Source organism: Ahaetulla prasina, chromosome 2, assembly GCF_028640845.1.
Source record: "Ahaetulla prasina isolate Xishuangbanna chromosome 2, ASM2864084v1, whole genome shotgun sequence".
NCBI lineage: Eukaryota > Metazoa > Chordata > Lepidosauria > Squamata > Colubridae > Ahaetulla > Ahaetulla prasina.
The window spans coordinates 344,232-360,220 of record NC_080540.1 but is presented as its reverse complement, the minus strand read 5'-3'; the positions used below and the strand labels follow the sequence as shown (position 1 = coordinate 360,220).

General features: G+C 52.4%; 1 protein-coding gene across 3 annotated transcripts in view; it reads right to left on the bottom strand.

Annotated features, from left to right (window-relative positions):
- Positions 1–15,989, bottom strand: part of LOC131192751 (zinc finger protein 493-like) — a 213,528-nt gene that overhangs the window by 108,278 nt on the left and 89,261 nt on the right. The gene's annotated exons all lie outside the window — the stretch shown is intronic.

Genomic DNA, 15,989 nt, shown 5'->3' with positions numbered 1-15,989 from the left:
TTATATTTATCTTTACCTCCGGTGTGCAATGTGACGGTGTGTGTGCACTTGCTTCGCTCACACATGCTTCTGCGAAAGCGCAAAAGCTACTGCGCATGCACAGAAATTTCCTGATGACATCTGGATCCGTGGGTGGAGCCTCCTGCCAATTTTACTACTGTTTCTTGCGAACTGGTCCGAACTGAGGCCACCCACCACTGGTTCCACTACACAGGGAGCGTTAAAGCAAGTAGTGTCAACTCTGAAAATGATTCTAAGGTTCCCCTCATATATATGCGCTAGTCGTTCCTGACTCTAGGGGGCGGTGCTCATCTCTGTTTTAAAGCCAAAGAGCCAGCGCTGTCCAAAGATGTCTCCGTGGCCATGTAGCCGGCATGACTAAATGCCAAAGGCTCAGGGAACGCTCTTGCCTTCCCACCAAAGGTGGTCCCTATTTTTCTTCTTGCATTATTTACATGCTTTCGAACTGCTAGGTTGGCAGAAGTTGGGACAAGTAACAGGAGCTAACTCCGTTACATGGCACTAGGGACTTGAACCGCTGAACTGCCAACCTTTCTGATCAACAAGCTCAGCGTCTTAGCTACTGAGCCACTGCGTCCCCCCAAAATGACTCTAGTTGAAGCCCTATTTTTCTTGCTTTGTTAGTGGCCATACTTAAGGGCGGGGGGGAGAGACAGAATTTATGGAATGTAGAATGTTTTCCTCCAATGTGCCTGACATAACAACGATAAGGCAGCTGAGAACCAAGGTCAAATTAGCATGACCAAGAATAGCAGGAGGGAGTGCTGAGAACTTAATCTGCTTGCTTGGCTAATGTGACCTGTGACATGAGGGGGGAGGGCAGTACCTTTATTTGTAGCTAAAATGTGGAAATTATTCAATTTTGCTTTCAACCTGAGGGCACCAAGGACCTCTCAATCCAACTTGTGTCCGCAGTGTCAAATTAAGATCTGAGTCAACCAGTATGAATGTAGAAACAGGAAACCTTTTTTGGTCAAAGATATCATATGACGAGATGGAATAATGACAGATGTCAATTTGGTGTGTGGAAAAAGCTTCCGGGTGAACAATTTGTTTTTCATAGAAGGGCCAGAATGAACAGAAGCTGAAACAAATGCAGGGGGAAAATATATTTTTCAAGCATTAGGGCCATATTTCTGTCTTCTTATGGTTTGCCATAACATTAAGGTAACTTAAAATTAAATAAGTATCAGTTATGTAGTTACTTGCTAAACGTGCAATGAAGTTCTCTTCATTGCATGATTAAAAATTAGTAACCCACAAAAGTCTTTGAAAGGCGGGGGGGGGGGCACATTTCAGCTGTTGCTCAGTTGAAGCTCTTTTTTTAAATATGGATTATTAAAGGTTCAGTGTTAAACTGGAGAAAAAAAGAAAGAAAAATCAGACTTTTTAAAGTGGGTTTTTAACCACTTTTCCATCCTTTTAAATTTTATTTTGCTCACTTTAGCTAAACTTTGGGTGTCAACTCCAAATCTGGTCGAATGTTTTCATAGCAATGGAGCCTTCAGCTTTTCTTGTTTGGCTTTTCCATTTTCTTTTTCATTTATGGTCTAATGATATATCCCTGCATTAAATGCTCAAAGGGGCTCAAACTTCCTAGTCACATTTCTTGAGGTGAATTTCCTACTCAATCCCTATGTAAAAATGGGTTTTCCTCATCATAGTTTAGCTTTCTATTCCTTTTTCAGGATCTTCCTTTTCTTTCACCAGAAGAGGCTGGAGGGGTCTCTGCCCTTTCTGCTCCTCCCTTTGCTGAGAGGCTGAGAGAATGATTTCAAAAGGGCACCTCTATGTATTGAATTAAAGAAATAAAAAACAAATGCATAAAAATCATTTCCCTGATTGTGGCTTCGCTGCCTGTGTCCCATCTTCCTCCCCTTAAAACCGGAGTTTGTAACAATTGCAAGACACAAGCTGTGTTTCCCAGAGAACCTCCTGGTCCTTCTCTTTTGACCGCCCGGCTGTTTCTGACAGGATTTGGTCCCTTTTGAGGCCTCCCACAATCTTGGCTGAGCCTTCAAGGCGGCTGTTTTTGAGGGAAGCGAGTTCAAATCCTCCAGAGATATTTTTCTCCATCCCAGACGGTTCCCGGACAGGAAGGAGAGGAAGATGGAGAATGTGCCGCCTCTGAAAACCACAAAGATTTTCCTGGGCAGGGAGGAATTGTGAGGGGCTTTCCCCCACCGTCCCACGTCCATTATCTCTGTCCTCTCCCTTCCCCTCAGGCGCGCTCCTCTTTCCCGCCCTTTCTACCATCCTGGCACTCTGCCCCAATCCACCAGGGGGAGCCCGCTGCTAAGAAAAGGCAACGTCAGGAAGTTCCCGATTGGTCCACTGGAAGACGAACGTCACAGCTGCCTTTCCAGAGGAGGCGGCGACGGGACTGACGTCACAAACGCTATCTGCTCTAGGACCCCGCACTCGCTCTCCTATCCTCTGGACCTCCGCAGGAGGCTGCGCGGTTGCTGGAGAGTTTGGCTGGGGAGATCCAGACGTTCTTCGGGTGAGGGTGGGGGGTGGGGGGGCTCTTCCCTGGTCCCATGGTCCCCAGCCGCCCTCTCCATGCAGGAAAAAGCGGACCTCCAAAGCAGCAGCAGCAGAAGAAGCGGGGATCCCAGGAAGGAGCGGGTGGGTGGATCCGGCCACCCTTCCTTTACCTGTGTCCGAGGAAGAATCCTTTGAGTCATTTGGAGTTGCTCTGCAGGAGAGAGAAAGGATGGAGACACAACCTTTGGGAAAGGAGGGAAGCGGAAAAGGCCCTTCAGCTGCTCAGCCTGGGAAGCTCAGGACAAGAACTGGGCAGAAGATCCTGGAGGAGGAAACCATCCTCCCTTCAGAAGTTCAGCCCTGGAGCTTCATCCAATATCGGGAGGCTGAGGGTCCCCGAGGACTTTGCAGCCGACTCCATGACTTTTGCAGGCGATGGCTGAGACCAGAAAAGCACACCAAAGCTCAGATGCTGGACCTGGTGGTTCTGGAGCAGCTCCTGGCTCTCCTGCCCCCAGAGATGGAGGGCTGGGTGAGGGAATGTAGAGCAGAGACCAGCTCGCAGGCGGTGGCCCTGGCGGAAGGTTTCCTCCTGAGCCAGGCGGAGGAGCAGGTCGAATTGAAGGTGAGAGATTTTAGGGAGCTCAAAAGGGAATAAAGAATCTGTTTGAATAATTCATCCCTCCTTCCCAAACCTCTCTGACATTCATAATAGGTGGTGATGTCCCACCAATTCTTGTAGGACATTGTTCCATTTTTTTCTCACTCAGCCTCACTGATGGATGTTGGGGGCCTTGAGGTTGTGTTCGGAATATAAGAATCCATCTATTTCTTGTGATTTACGTTAATTCTGCTTCTTTTTTCCTTCCTCCTATTTGAAGTGCTGTGAGGGAAAGAAGAATCCATCAAATCCCCCTCAGGAGTTATTTTTCACAAGGATCCTTTGGGAAAATCCCAGTTGGGACGCCTCAGGAGGTAATCCAAGATCCTCCCTTACCCATCTGCCTTATCTTCCCTCACTCTTGTTTCTATAGAATACCTCCTCCTATTTTGTTATGCATTTTGAAATTATTTATTCCTTTCAGAGAAACAAAGAATGAAGTTTTCTGGCTTTTATGACAGAGATCAAACAGCGGTGGAATCTCAAAATCAAGTAAGAAAGGGAAAAAAATTAAATTTGTATTCTCCCTTCAGGAAGTGAAGTGGGTGTGCAGAGGGCTCTTTCCTTCTATTTCCCCCCCTTGTTTGTCCTGGATTACTTTTGTTTCCTTCTGAAACATGGGCAGCAGAATAGCAGATTCAAATTCCTGTCAGTCAAACAGCTTCCTCTTCTTCTCTTGTTCTGCTAGGTACTTCTCCAAATTTGAGTTTACAAGAAGCAATTTTTTAAAAAGTCCTTTAAAAATAAACATATCACAGTGGCAGCAACTGCTAGAGACCCTTTTTTTAATTGAAAAAGTTTTACAACCACAATTAAATTTTTCCCTCCCCTCCCCCCTCCCCCTCCCTCCTCCCTCCCTCCAAAACCCCCTCCCCCACTTCCCGGAGCAAACATAAGGTATAGTTCAATAAACAAACAGTCATACATTAAATGTTTAAAATCTAACACAATTATAATCCTTCTCTCTCACATAACCTGACTTCTTCCATTAAAATAAAAAACAACGTCCTTCATTCAAAGGCAATCTGAAATTTCTTAATCTGATATCTATTTTGAATATAATCAATCCAATTCTTCCATTCCTTTAGATATTTTTCTTGAGTACTGTCTTTCAAGAAGGCTGAGATTTTAGCCATCTCAGCCAAATTGGAAACTTTCAATATCCATTCTTCTATTGTGGGTAATTCTTTTTTCTTCCAATATTGTCCAATCAACAGTCTTGCTGCTGTTATTAAGTTCAAAATCAATTTAGTCTCAATCACTGTACAGTCTGTTGTTATTCCCAAAAGGAAAAATTGTGGTAGGAACTTTATCTTCTTCTTCAGAACATTCTGCATAATCCACCAAATTCTTATCCAGAAAGACTTAATTTTCTTACAAGTTCACCATACATGAAAATATGTAGCATCATCACAATTGCATCTCCAACATTTTGCTTGCATATCTGGATACATACATAATAATTTCTTAGGATCTAAATGCTATCTATAAAACATCTTATAAAAGTTTTCCCTTAAATTCTGCGCTTGCGTAAATTTAACATTTCTAACCCAAATTCTCCCCCGGCAGCCAATGCAGGCCACACAGGATAGGTGTTATATGGGAGCAACGTGGTGCTCCCTCTATTACCTGCGCAGCCGCATTCTGGACTAACTGGAGCCTCCTGGTGCTCTTAAAGGGGAGCCCCATGTAGACAGCATTGCAATAGTCCAGGCGAGAGGTAACGAGGGCGTGAGTGACCGTGCATAAGGAGTCCCGGTCAAGGAAGGGGCGCAACTGGCGAATCAGGCGAACCTGATAAAATGCTCCCCTGGCGACGGCCGTCAGATGTTCTTCTAAAGACAGCCGATCGTCCAGGAGAACGCCCAAGTTGCGCACCCTTCCCCTGGGGGCCAATACTTCACCCCCAACAGTCAGCGAGGGCGAAAGCTGGCTGTACCGGGACGCCAGAACCCACAGCCACTCTGTCTTGGTTGGGTTGAGCTGGAGCCTGTTCCTCCCCATCCAGACCCACACGGCCTCAAGACACCGGGCCATCACCTCGACAGCTTCGTTGGGGTGGTTTGGAGTGGAAATGTACATCTGAGTATCATCAGCGTACAGACGATAGACCACCCCAAAACCACGGATAACCTCACCCAGCGGCTTCATGTAGATGTTGAACAGGAGAGGCGAGAGAACCGACCCCTGAGGCACCCCACAAGTGAGGTACCTAGAAGTCGATCTCTGCCTCCCTGCCAACACCGTCTGCGAACGGTCAGAGAGATAGGAGGAGAACCACCGATAAACGGTGCCTCCCACCCCCAATCCCTCCAACCGTCGCAGCAGGATACCATGGTCGATGGTATCAAAAGCCGCCGAGAGATCTAAAAGGACCAGGACAGAGGAACATCCCCTGTCCCGAGCCCTCCAGAGGTCATCCACCAACGCAACCAAAGCCGTCTCAGTGCTGTACCCAGGTCTGAAGCCGGACTGGAACGGGTCTAGAAAGACAGATTCCTCCAGGTATTGGGGAAGCTAATATGCCACCACACACTCTCAACAACCTTCGCCAAAAAGCGAAGGTTGGAGACTGGATTTATTATTTATTTATTTATTTAATTTAATTTTTATACCGCCCTTCTCCCGAAGGACTCAGGGCGGTGTACAGGCAAGATAAAAACCAACAATACAAATATACAAGTTAAAATACCCTTTAAAAAACTTATTTAAAATAGCCCAAAGTTAAAAAATTGCCATCAGTTAAAACCCCATTTAAAATTAATAAAATTCCCCTTATTAAAATCCAAATTTAAGCCAGCCCCGCGCAAATAAAAAGATGGGTCTTCAGTTCGCGACGGAATGTCCGAAGGTCAGGTATTTAGCGTAAACCGGGGAAGCTCGTTCCAGTGTGGAGCCCCACAGAAGGCCCTTCCTGGGGCCGCCAGCCGACATTGTTTGGCGGACGGCACCTGAGAAGTCCTCTCTATGGGGCGTCGGGTCGGTGGGCGTGGTAACAGCAGGCGGTCCCGTAAGTACCCAGGTCCTAAGCCATGGGCGATTTAAAGGTCGTCACCAACACCTTAAAAGCGCACTCGAAGGCCACAGGCAGCCAGTGCAGTCTGCGCGGGAGGCGGTGTTACATGGGAGCTGGCTCCCTCTATCACCAGCGCAGCTGCATTCTGGACTAACTGAAGCCTCCGGGTGCACTTCAAGGGAGCCCCATGTAGAGAGCATTACAATAATCCAGCGAGGTAGCAGCGCATGAGTGACTGCAGCATAAGGCATCCCGATCAGGAAGGCGCAACTGCGAACCAGGCGAACCTGGTGGAAGGCCCCCTGGAGGCGGCCGTCAAATGATCTTCAAGCGACAGCCGATCATCCAGGAGGACACCTAAGTTGCGCACCTATCCTTTGGGGCCAATAACTGCGCCTCGACAGCCAGCTGCGGCTGCAGCTGACTGAATCGGGATGCGGCATCCACAGCCACTCCGTCTTGGAGGATTAAGCTTGAGCCTGTTTCTCCCCATCCAGACCCGTCGGCTTCCAAACACGGGACAGCACTTCAACAACTTCATTGGGGTGGCCGGGGTGGAAAAATACAACTGGGTATCGTCAGCGTACTGCTGGTATCTCACCCGAAACCACTGATGATCTCAAGCGGCTTCATGTAGATGTTGAACAACAGGCGAGAGAATCGACCCCTGTGGGACCCCACAAGTGAGGCCCCTCGTCGACCTCTGCCCCCCGTCAACACCGTCTGCGTCGGTCGGAGATAGGAGAACCACCGATATCGGTGCCTCCACTCCCAAGTCCCCAGCCGGGCGCAGCAGGATACCATGGTCGATGGTATCGAACGCGCCGAGAGATCTAATAGGACCAGGGCAGAGGAATAACCCTGTCCTGGCCTCAGAGATCATCACCAATGCGACCAAAGCTGTCTCCGTGCTGTATCCGGGTTGGAAGCCGGACTGGAGCAGGTCTAGAATGAACATCTTCATCCAGGTATTGGGGTAGCTGTCACACGGCACTCTCTACAACCTTCGCAACAAAGCGAAGGTTGGAGACTGGACGATAGTTACCCAAAATAGCTGGGTCCAGGAGGCTTCTTAAGGAGGGTCTCACCACCGCCTCTTTCAAGGCGGCAGGAAAACCCTTCCAACAAAGAAGCGTTGATAATCCTCTGGACCCAGCCTCGTGTCACCGCCTGAGTGGCCAGTACCAGCCAGGAAGGACACGGGTCCAGTAAACATGTCGTGCCGTGAAGCCCCCCCAACAACCTGTCGACGTCCTCGGGAGCCACAGGGTCAAACTCATCCCAAATGAGCTCAACAAGGCGTGCCTCTCTCCTCGCTTGGATCATCCCAAATTCGGTCCAGACCGTCCCTCAGCTGAGCGATTTTATCGTATAGATAACCGCTAAACTCCTCGTCGTCCTGCAGGGTCATCCCGTACCTCCTGATGTGGGAAGGCGGTCACCCAGGCTGGGGCGGCGGTTATCTGCCGGCGCAATGAGGGTGGGCGTGGGGCGCCTCGCTTCCCTCATTGCCACTAGGTAGGTCCTAGAATAGGACCTAACTAGTGTCCGATCAACCGGGCGACTGGACCTCCAGGTGCTCTCAGGCGTCTTCTTGGCGTTTCATCTCCTCAGCCCCTCGGAGTACCAAGGGCGGCGAGATCTCGCGGGTCAGAGGCAAAGGCACGACACGGTCCAAGGCCCGGCGCCTGTTCCCAGGCCGCGACCAGTTCTTCAGCCGTGCCGTGGGCCAGATCCTCAGGAATGGCCCAAGCTCCGTCAGGAACCTCTCAGGGTCCATCAGGCGCCTGGGGCGGAACCACCGTATGGGTTCCGTCTCCCTGCGGTGTGAATGGGAAATCTAGCGAAGGAGAAAATGATCCGACCATGACATTGGTTCTGTTACTAAATCATCTAACACCAGATCATTAAGCCACTGTCCAGAGATATAAATCAGATCCAGCGTGCCTCCCCCCGTGTGCGTAGGGCCATCATTTACTCGAATCAGGTCCAAGGCCGTCATGGAAGCCTGGAACTCCCGAGCTGCCGTTGATAACAAGCCAGCTGATGGCAGGTTAAAATCCCCCATGACTATAAGTCTGGGGGTCTCAACCGCCACAGCAGCAGTACCTCCAACAGCTCAGGCAGGGCTGTGGTCACGCAGCAAGGAGCCAGGTCGCGATCACCAAGCCCAACTGATTCCTATAGCCCCACCGCACATAGAGGGATTCACAGCCGGCAATCTGAGGAACAGTGGTCTCCTCGCTCTAGATCCTCCTTAATGACAACCCACCCCCACCCCTACACTTGGACCTCGGCTGATGAAATGCTCGGAAACCTGGAGGCACATCTCGACAGGGGACCCCTCTGGGCCCAACCAGGTCTCCGTGATGCCCATAAGGTCCATGGACTCCCTGAATAAGATCACAAATCAGGGGCCTTATTAACCACGGACCGAGCATTACATAACATCAGCGAAGATCCAAGCTCTGAGGATCATGGCCACCCGGACGGGTCGGGACTGAGGGCGGAACGCGATCGCTAGCAGACATCGAGCGTGCTCCCTCAACTGGCCCCTCCCGCCATATCTGCCTCTCCCACTTACCGTACAGATCGAACAACCCACTAAACCTGGAACGCCTCCCCTGCCTTCAGACTAGATGGGATAGTGTCGCGAACTAGCACAGGGCTGGATCCCTCCCACGGGGTTCTCACCCCACCACATCCCTCCCCTTAAAAACCCTTATTTAAAAACTATTTAAAAGCCCCACAACTTCTTCTTAGCACATGCCACCTCTCTGGGTCCCAAGACCCTTCGTTAAAATAAGCCCTCGATAATTTGGAGGCCATTCCTGAGGGGAACCTTGATGTAGTAGTTGAAACCAGTATCTCATGGGAAATAGTCAATAAATAGCGAAAGATGTCCATCCCTGACTGGCGGAGATGTTCCGGTCATACCAATAGATCGTTGGACCTAATATTAGTCATATTACTAGCCACTCAGGCTACAATATTGGTCATAGTAGAAAATCCAAAGGGTCCAGAAGCAACCAAGGCCGAAAATCCGGTTCGATCGAATGACCTCCCTCTCGGAGGTTGGCATAATAGCCTCCCTTGGTTGTTCCTCGCTACGAAGATGGAAAAGTCAATAGCCAGAATAAAGTCTCCCTCGGATTCCCGGCCGCGTACCATCGGGACAAACCCGTGTGGTACGATAATCGGGACGAAATTATGCCGCCAGTGCCGTCAGTGCCGTCAATGCCGTCCATACCGCTGTCCATATCACCACCCACCAGCCGCGAGTTTTTTTTCCCGCTGGGCCCAATATGGCTCCAGCGCGCCGCTGTGCCGCTGTTGTAAATGCCTAGGCCAAGCCACCTCTCAGTTGCCGATGGGGAAAAAACAACCCAAGAAAGATGTAAGCCGTAGATGACTTGCGGCATTTAGGCAAGCCATTAGTAGGCAGGCCATGGCAAAAAGTCAGCAGTGGGGGGAAGAGATGTTCCGGGCCTTGAAGGGAGGAAGGAAGGAAGGTAGGGGGAGGGGCAATAATCATGCCCGTACAGGCCCCACTCCAGCCGCCGATGTTACGTGCGGTCCAACTCGGTCCAACACCCAAGCCCCAGCATACCACCATCGATGTCCTCCATCCTCTGTCCCCATCGAGGTTTGGCACGCTCCCCAGCTGTCGATGACATCCGCGGCCGAAACGGCCGACAAACAGCTGAGTCAGGCTGGGCGTCTCCTCGCACCCCCCCAACATGGCCGCCGCCCTCCGCTGCTGTTAAGGACTTCGGCTCCGTACTCAGCAGCCGAGAGCTCAATGAGGTCCAAAGACCTCGCTCTCGGCTGCCGGAAGAATCGCATACCCGGAGCCGGGAACCAAGCAGCGAGGCGGCCGACGGAGCGGCATTGCGGCCAAAGGACACTCAGCCGCCGTCTCCACGAAGCCTCAGAACGCCGCCATAACGCGCATGCGCAGAAGAAGAATTTATGGATGATAGTTCGCCAATACAGCTGGGTCCAGGGAAGGCTTCTTGAGGAGGGGACTGGAGGCTAAAATATATGAAGAATGGTTGCAGGAACTCGGTATGTCTAGTTTAATGAAAAGAAGGACTAAGGGGAGACATGATAGCAGTGTTCCAATATCTCAGGGGTTGTCTTTTGAAGATCACTTGATGACCGTCTCCAGGAGAGCTTTTTATCAGGTCCGCCTGATTCGCCAGTTGCGCCCCTTCCTTGACTGGGATGCCCTGTGCACGGTCACTCATGCTCTGGTTACCTCTTGCTTGGATTAGTGCAATGCTTTCTACATGGGGCTCCCCTTGAAGAGCACCCGGAGGCTCCAGTTAGTTCAGAATGCAGCTGCGCAGGTGATAGAGGGAGCCGGTCGTGGCTCCCATGTAACACCACTCCTGCGCAGACTGCACTGGTTACCTGTGGTCTTTCGGCTGCACTTCAAGGTTTTGGTTACTACCTTCAAAGCGCTCCATGGCTTAGGACCGGGTTACTTACGGGACCGCCTACTGCTACCGATTGCCTCCCACCGACCCGTGCGCTCTCACAGAGAGGGACTCCTCAGGGTGCCGTCCGCCAAACAATGTCGGCTGACAGCCCCCATGTTCTGTTTCCCTTCCCCCAATACTCCCAGCAAAGAGTCAGTCAGAGGCCTCCTTTTCTGATTTATTTACATATATATAAATGTCCTGGCCACGTCTACCCACGGGCCTGCCACGTTTCTGGAGATAACAAGGAAATTACAGATAAGGCCAGAATTACTCACGAATATATTCTTCCCTCCGTTGATACAGTTTGCCCGCGCAAATTCATTGCTTTGTCCAAGACAAAAAACCAGGAAGTCCCTCCTCCTATTTATAGTCTCTGCAGATGTCACTGCATGACAATCATTACTTGGCTTTCTCCCAACGCTGCTCTGCTGCTGCACGCCGTCACGTCATGCAGTCTTGCATCACTCCAAAACTGTTCTTGGGGCGTTGCCAAATCAGAAGAAGGCTCGGGAGAATCAGGCCTTGCCGGCCCCTCCTCCTCCCTTTGAGTGGGTGCCAGGGAGAGAGAGGGCTCAAGAGAAGCAGGGCTTGCCAGGTCTTCTCCCTCACTTTCTGAATCATCCGAGTCCAGGAGTCCGGGTCCAGGAACCTGGGTCACAACACTATCCCTCACCGCAGGGCCCTTCCCCTGGGGCTGACGATCGGGATGCGGTCGGGCTGGGTTCTGCTCATGGAAGGCCTGCACCAGGTAAGGGGCATGAACATCGGAGGCATCTACCCAGGAGAAATCAGTCCCGTATCCCTTCCATGTGATCAAATATTGGAAACGACCCTTCAGCCAGCGGGAGTCTCGTACGTTGTGGACTTCGTATTCCTCCAACCCGTCCTTGGCGACAGTGACGGGTGCTGTTGGGCACCGAAGGGGACTCAGTGTGGCCTCAGGAACCAGAAGAGACCGGTGAAAAATGGGGTGGATCCACATGGATCGTGGCAGGGTCAGTCGGTAGGCTACCGGGTTGATGACTGCCTCGACAGGGAACGGGCCGATGAATCGGTGGTCCAACTTCTTTGTCGGACGGGAGGTGTTTGGTGGAGAGCCACACCCGGTCTCCCACTGCCAGCGGGGGCATTGCCTGTCGGGAGCGGTCGGCGGACCGTTTGTAGTCCTCCTTTGCCCGATTCAGCTGCTGACGTACCAACTGTTGGACCGCATGCAATTCCGTCAGGAAGGTCTGCGTTTCGGGAACAGGAGAGTCCGGTGGTGCCAGAGGGAAGAGCCGCGGATGGTACCCCACATTGGCAAAGAACGGGGTCATCTGAGTAGAGGTGTGCTGAGAGTTGTTAAAAGCAAACTCCGCCAGGGACAGGTAATCAGCCCAGTTGTCCTGTTGCTGGTTGATGAAGCAATGGAGATACTGTTCCAGTATACCGATGACCTTCTCTGTAACCCCGTCAGTCTCTGGATGGTGCGATGACGACAGACACACCTGCACCTCCAACGCGGCCATCAGGCTCTTCCAGAAGCGAGCTGTGAACTGAACTCCGCGGTCCGAAACCACCCTGTCCAGTAGACCATGGAGGCAGAAGATGTGCTGCAGAAAGAGACGGGCCGTTTTTGCGGCTGTGGGCAGTCTGCGGCATGGGATGAAGTGTGCCATCTTGGTGAGCATGTCCACCACCACCAGCACCATGGTGAACCCAGAGGACAGCGGCAGGTCTGTCAGGAAGTCCATGGAGATCGCCCCCCAGGGTCTGTCGGGTGTCGGAGAGGGCTGGAGGAGCCCGGGAGGGGCCCCCATGGCGGCCTTGGCTTGCCGGCACGGTACGCAGGATGTCACGTAGGCATGTACATCATGCCACACTCGGGGCCACCAAAAGGTCTGTGTCACCAGGTGGAGGGTCTTGAAGAACCCAAAATGTCCTGCTGCAGGGTTGTCGTGGCACTGGGTCATGACGAGGGCTCGGAGTGGTCCTGTGGGTACATATAATCGCCCCTGAAACTTGAGTAAGTCCTCCTCCAAGGTCCAAGGAGATGCGTGGCCCACCTCCGCTCTCCTTTGCTGCGACCAGGTGTCCTGGCGCTGCGCCTCTCGCACCTGGGCCCGCAAGTCCACTGGCTTCCGTGCTGCGGCCAAGGCTTCTGCCAGCAGCACTGTCCGTAGAGGAAGGGGGTCCTTGGTGCAGAGGTACTCTGGCTTGCGGGACAGGGCATCTGCCCTCCGGTTGTGACCGCTAGGAATGTAGGTCACGCGGAAGTTGAACCGGGCAAAAAACAACGACCACCGGATCTGCCGCTGGTTCAACTTCCGAGCTGTGGTGAGATGCTCGAGATTCCGATGGTCCGTTCAGACCTCCACCTGATGTCGGGCCCCCTCCAGATGGTGTCGCCAAGCCTCGAATGCAGCCTTGATAGCCAGCAACTCTTTTTCCCAGATGGTGTAGTTGCGCTTGGAAGGATTGAGTTTCCGGGAGTAGTATGCGCAGGGAAAAAGTGTGCCGCCATTCGTTGGAGCCTGTAGCAGCACCGCTCCCAGAGCCACATTGGACGCGTCCGTTTCCACCACAAAAGGCCGGAGCGACTCGGGATGCCTCAGGACGGGTTCCGTGACGAAGGCTTTCTTGAGGGCTGTGAATGCTTCTTGCTGCGGGGGACCCCACCGGAACGCAACCTTCTTCCTGAGGAGCTGGGTAAGTGGAGCCGTCAGTGTGGCAAAGCCCGGGATGAAGGTCCGGTAGTAGTTGGCGAAGCCCAGCAGGCGCTGAACATCCTTCACCCGACAAGGGGCTTCCCAGCTACACAAAGCTTCTACTTTGCATGGGTCCATGATGCTCGGGCGAGATGATATGCCCGAGGAATTCTATGGAAGTCCGGAAGAAGACGATTTCAGTCAGATTGAGTTGTTGCCCCGCGTTGCAGAACCAGACCGACGTGTCGGTGGCTTTCCTGGACCGAGTAAATCAGGATGTCGCAGGTAGATAACCACGAACCGATCCAACATGTCTCGGAACACGCGCTCATGAAGTGCTGAAAACGGGAGTTGGTCAACCCAAATGGCATGACAGTGTATTCAGAGTGTCCGATCGGGTGCAATGCCGCCTTCCATTCTCCTCTCGTGATCCGCACCAGGTTGTAGGCCCCGGAGATCGAGCTTGGTGAAGATCGTGGCCTCCCGCAACCTCTCCAGTAGCTCCGGATGAGGGGTAGCGATTCCACCGTAATGGCGTAATCAGCAATCACGCAAGTCCCCTGTCTTCTTCACAAGAGGACCGGGGCCGAGAGGGACTTTGAAGGCCGGATGAACCCTCGGCCAGGTTTTTGTCCAGGAAGTCCCTGAGGGCGCCAACTCGGCCCGACATGGAATACAGGCGTCCCACAGGCAGTGGTGCGTTGGGCAGAAGGTCCACGGGCAATCGAGGCTGCGGGTAGTCGGTCCGCCTTCTCGCTGAACACGCCGGCGAAGTCCGCCAGCTCAGGAGGCAAGGTGATGGCAGCGGGGACGTTTGGCCGGCACAGGTGTGGCGGATGTGATCGACGACTGCAGACTCGGAAAGAGATGCCCGCGACCAGGCCACCTGAGGATCGTGGGTCCGCCAGGCCAACCCAAGGACCAAGGGAAAATGAAGGTCCGCCGTGACAAAACTGGATCGCCTCATGGTCCCCAATAGCCAGCGCAAAGGCTGGGTGGCGAATTTAATTGACACCAGTTCTCGCCCATCAATTGTCTCTACCGCATCGGAGGGTCCACTGAACCACGGGACCGCAAACTGGGTCACAAAGGCCTGGTCCATAAAGTTTGTTGTGGCCCTGAGTCCACCAGATGCGCCTGGAGCCCGTCCGACTGATTCCCCAAGGATATCCGTGTGTCCAGAATCAGATGCGGAGGGGGCCCAGAGTCTACAACGCCCAGTGGGGCTTAGTACGTGCCCGACCTAGGGTTTCCCGAGGTCGGGCCTGCCCGCTTCGATTGGTCACGCTGTGATTCGGGACCGCGCGTGCCCCACTTCGCCTGGGGCAAGAAGCGGGCGGGCCGGGCTCCCACAGTACAGGCACAATCCCCTTGGCGCCCGGTTCCGCCTCCTGGGCTAGGCGAGGTCTGGCCCCCAACTCCATGGGCTCTTCCGCAGCGGTTACAAAACGGGCAACCCGGGTGCTGGTGCAGGAAGTGGGTGCAGATGTCGACGGAGGGTCCCGGGTGCGACACGCCACAGACGGGCATCGAGGCGGAGACAAACCAAGTTGTCGAGGGTCCGCGCGCCCACGGGCCAGCTCGTCTGCAATTCCTCTGAGAGTCCCTCCTGAAGGCCCACCAGCGCTGCATCATTCCAGTCAGAGTCCTGGCACAAAAGACGCATGTACTCCTGCAGGGGCGTTGACGAGTTCCTAAGGTTGTTGCCAGTTCAAACGGGTCCTGTGCATGAGGTGCTGCCAAAACGCTGTTGGTCCGCCAGCAGGGGCTGTCCTGGAGCAAGAGGGGTTGATCACGGGACCCAGCCCGCCGCCTGGGAAATCCTCTCATAGCCATGTAGAGCTGGCACTGTCCCAAGAAGGTCGGGAACATCTCAGGCTGCCCAGAAAACTTATCCTTCCTAGTGTTTTGGGAGCCTTGAAGGCTTGGCTGTTTGCCCAGTCAGTCCCTTCTGAGCAGGGGTGAAATCTGAACCGGTTTATTATCAGTTCGCTGGCTGTGCATGCAAGGTGCCAAAAGGAAGCATGGGGTAAGTAGAACAGTGCGCGTGGGGGGGGGCTGATCAGCTGTGGCGCGCAATCTTTTTTTTTACTTTTAAAAGCATTTTTTTTTTGCCTTTACATCTTTTAGTAAAAGAACCTTTTGCTTCAACCAAATGGAGTTGAGGGTCTTTCTTTCCTAAGGGATCAGATTGAGGCAGGTCTGACAGCATCTGGCATAATGTGAAAAACATTGTCCTGCATGGTAGACTTGTGAAAAACAACAACACAAACCTAGTGTCAGCCTCCACTCCACTCTTCATTTATTTTTAAATGATTATATCAGTAGATAGAATGTAAAATGTTTATTTCTGTATTATAAACTTTTAGGATCATGAGGTGAATCATACCACCGTCCGGGGTAAGGGAAAAGAGCTTATTATTAGTGTCGGCTGACATAACTGGGAGGAGGGGTGATTAATGATTGAATGTTATCAGCGCTTTCCTAACCGACACTGCATTCCTGAGTTGACTGACATCCAGAGACCTGTGGAAGAAGATTACCACGAGGGGCCGTGAAGGAGTTGGCATTGGACCAGACCAGCCTGACCTCCTGGAGGAGGAGGGACAATTGGGGGGATATGATATGTT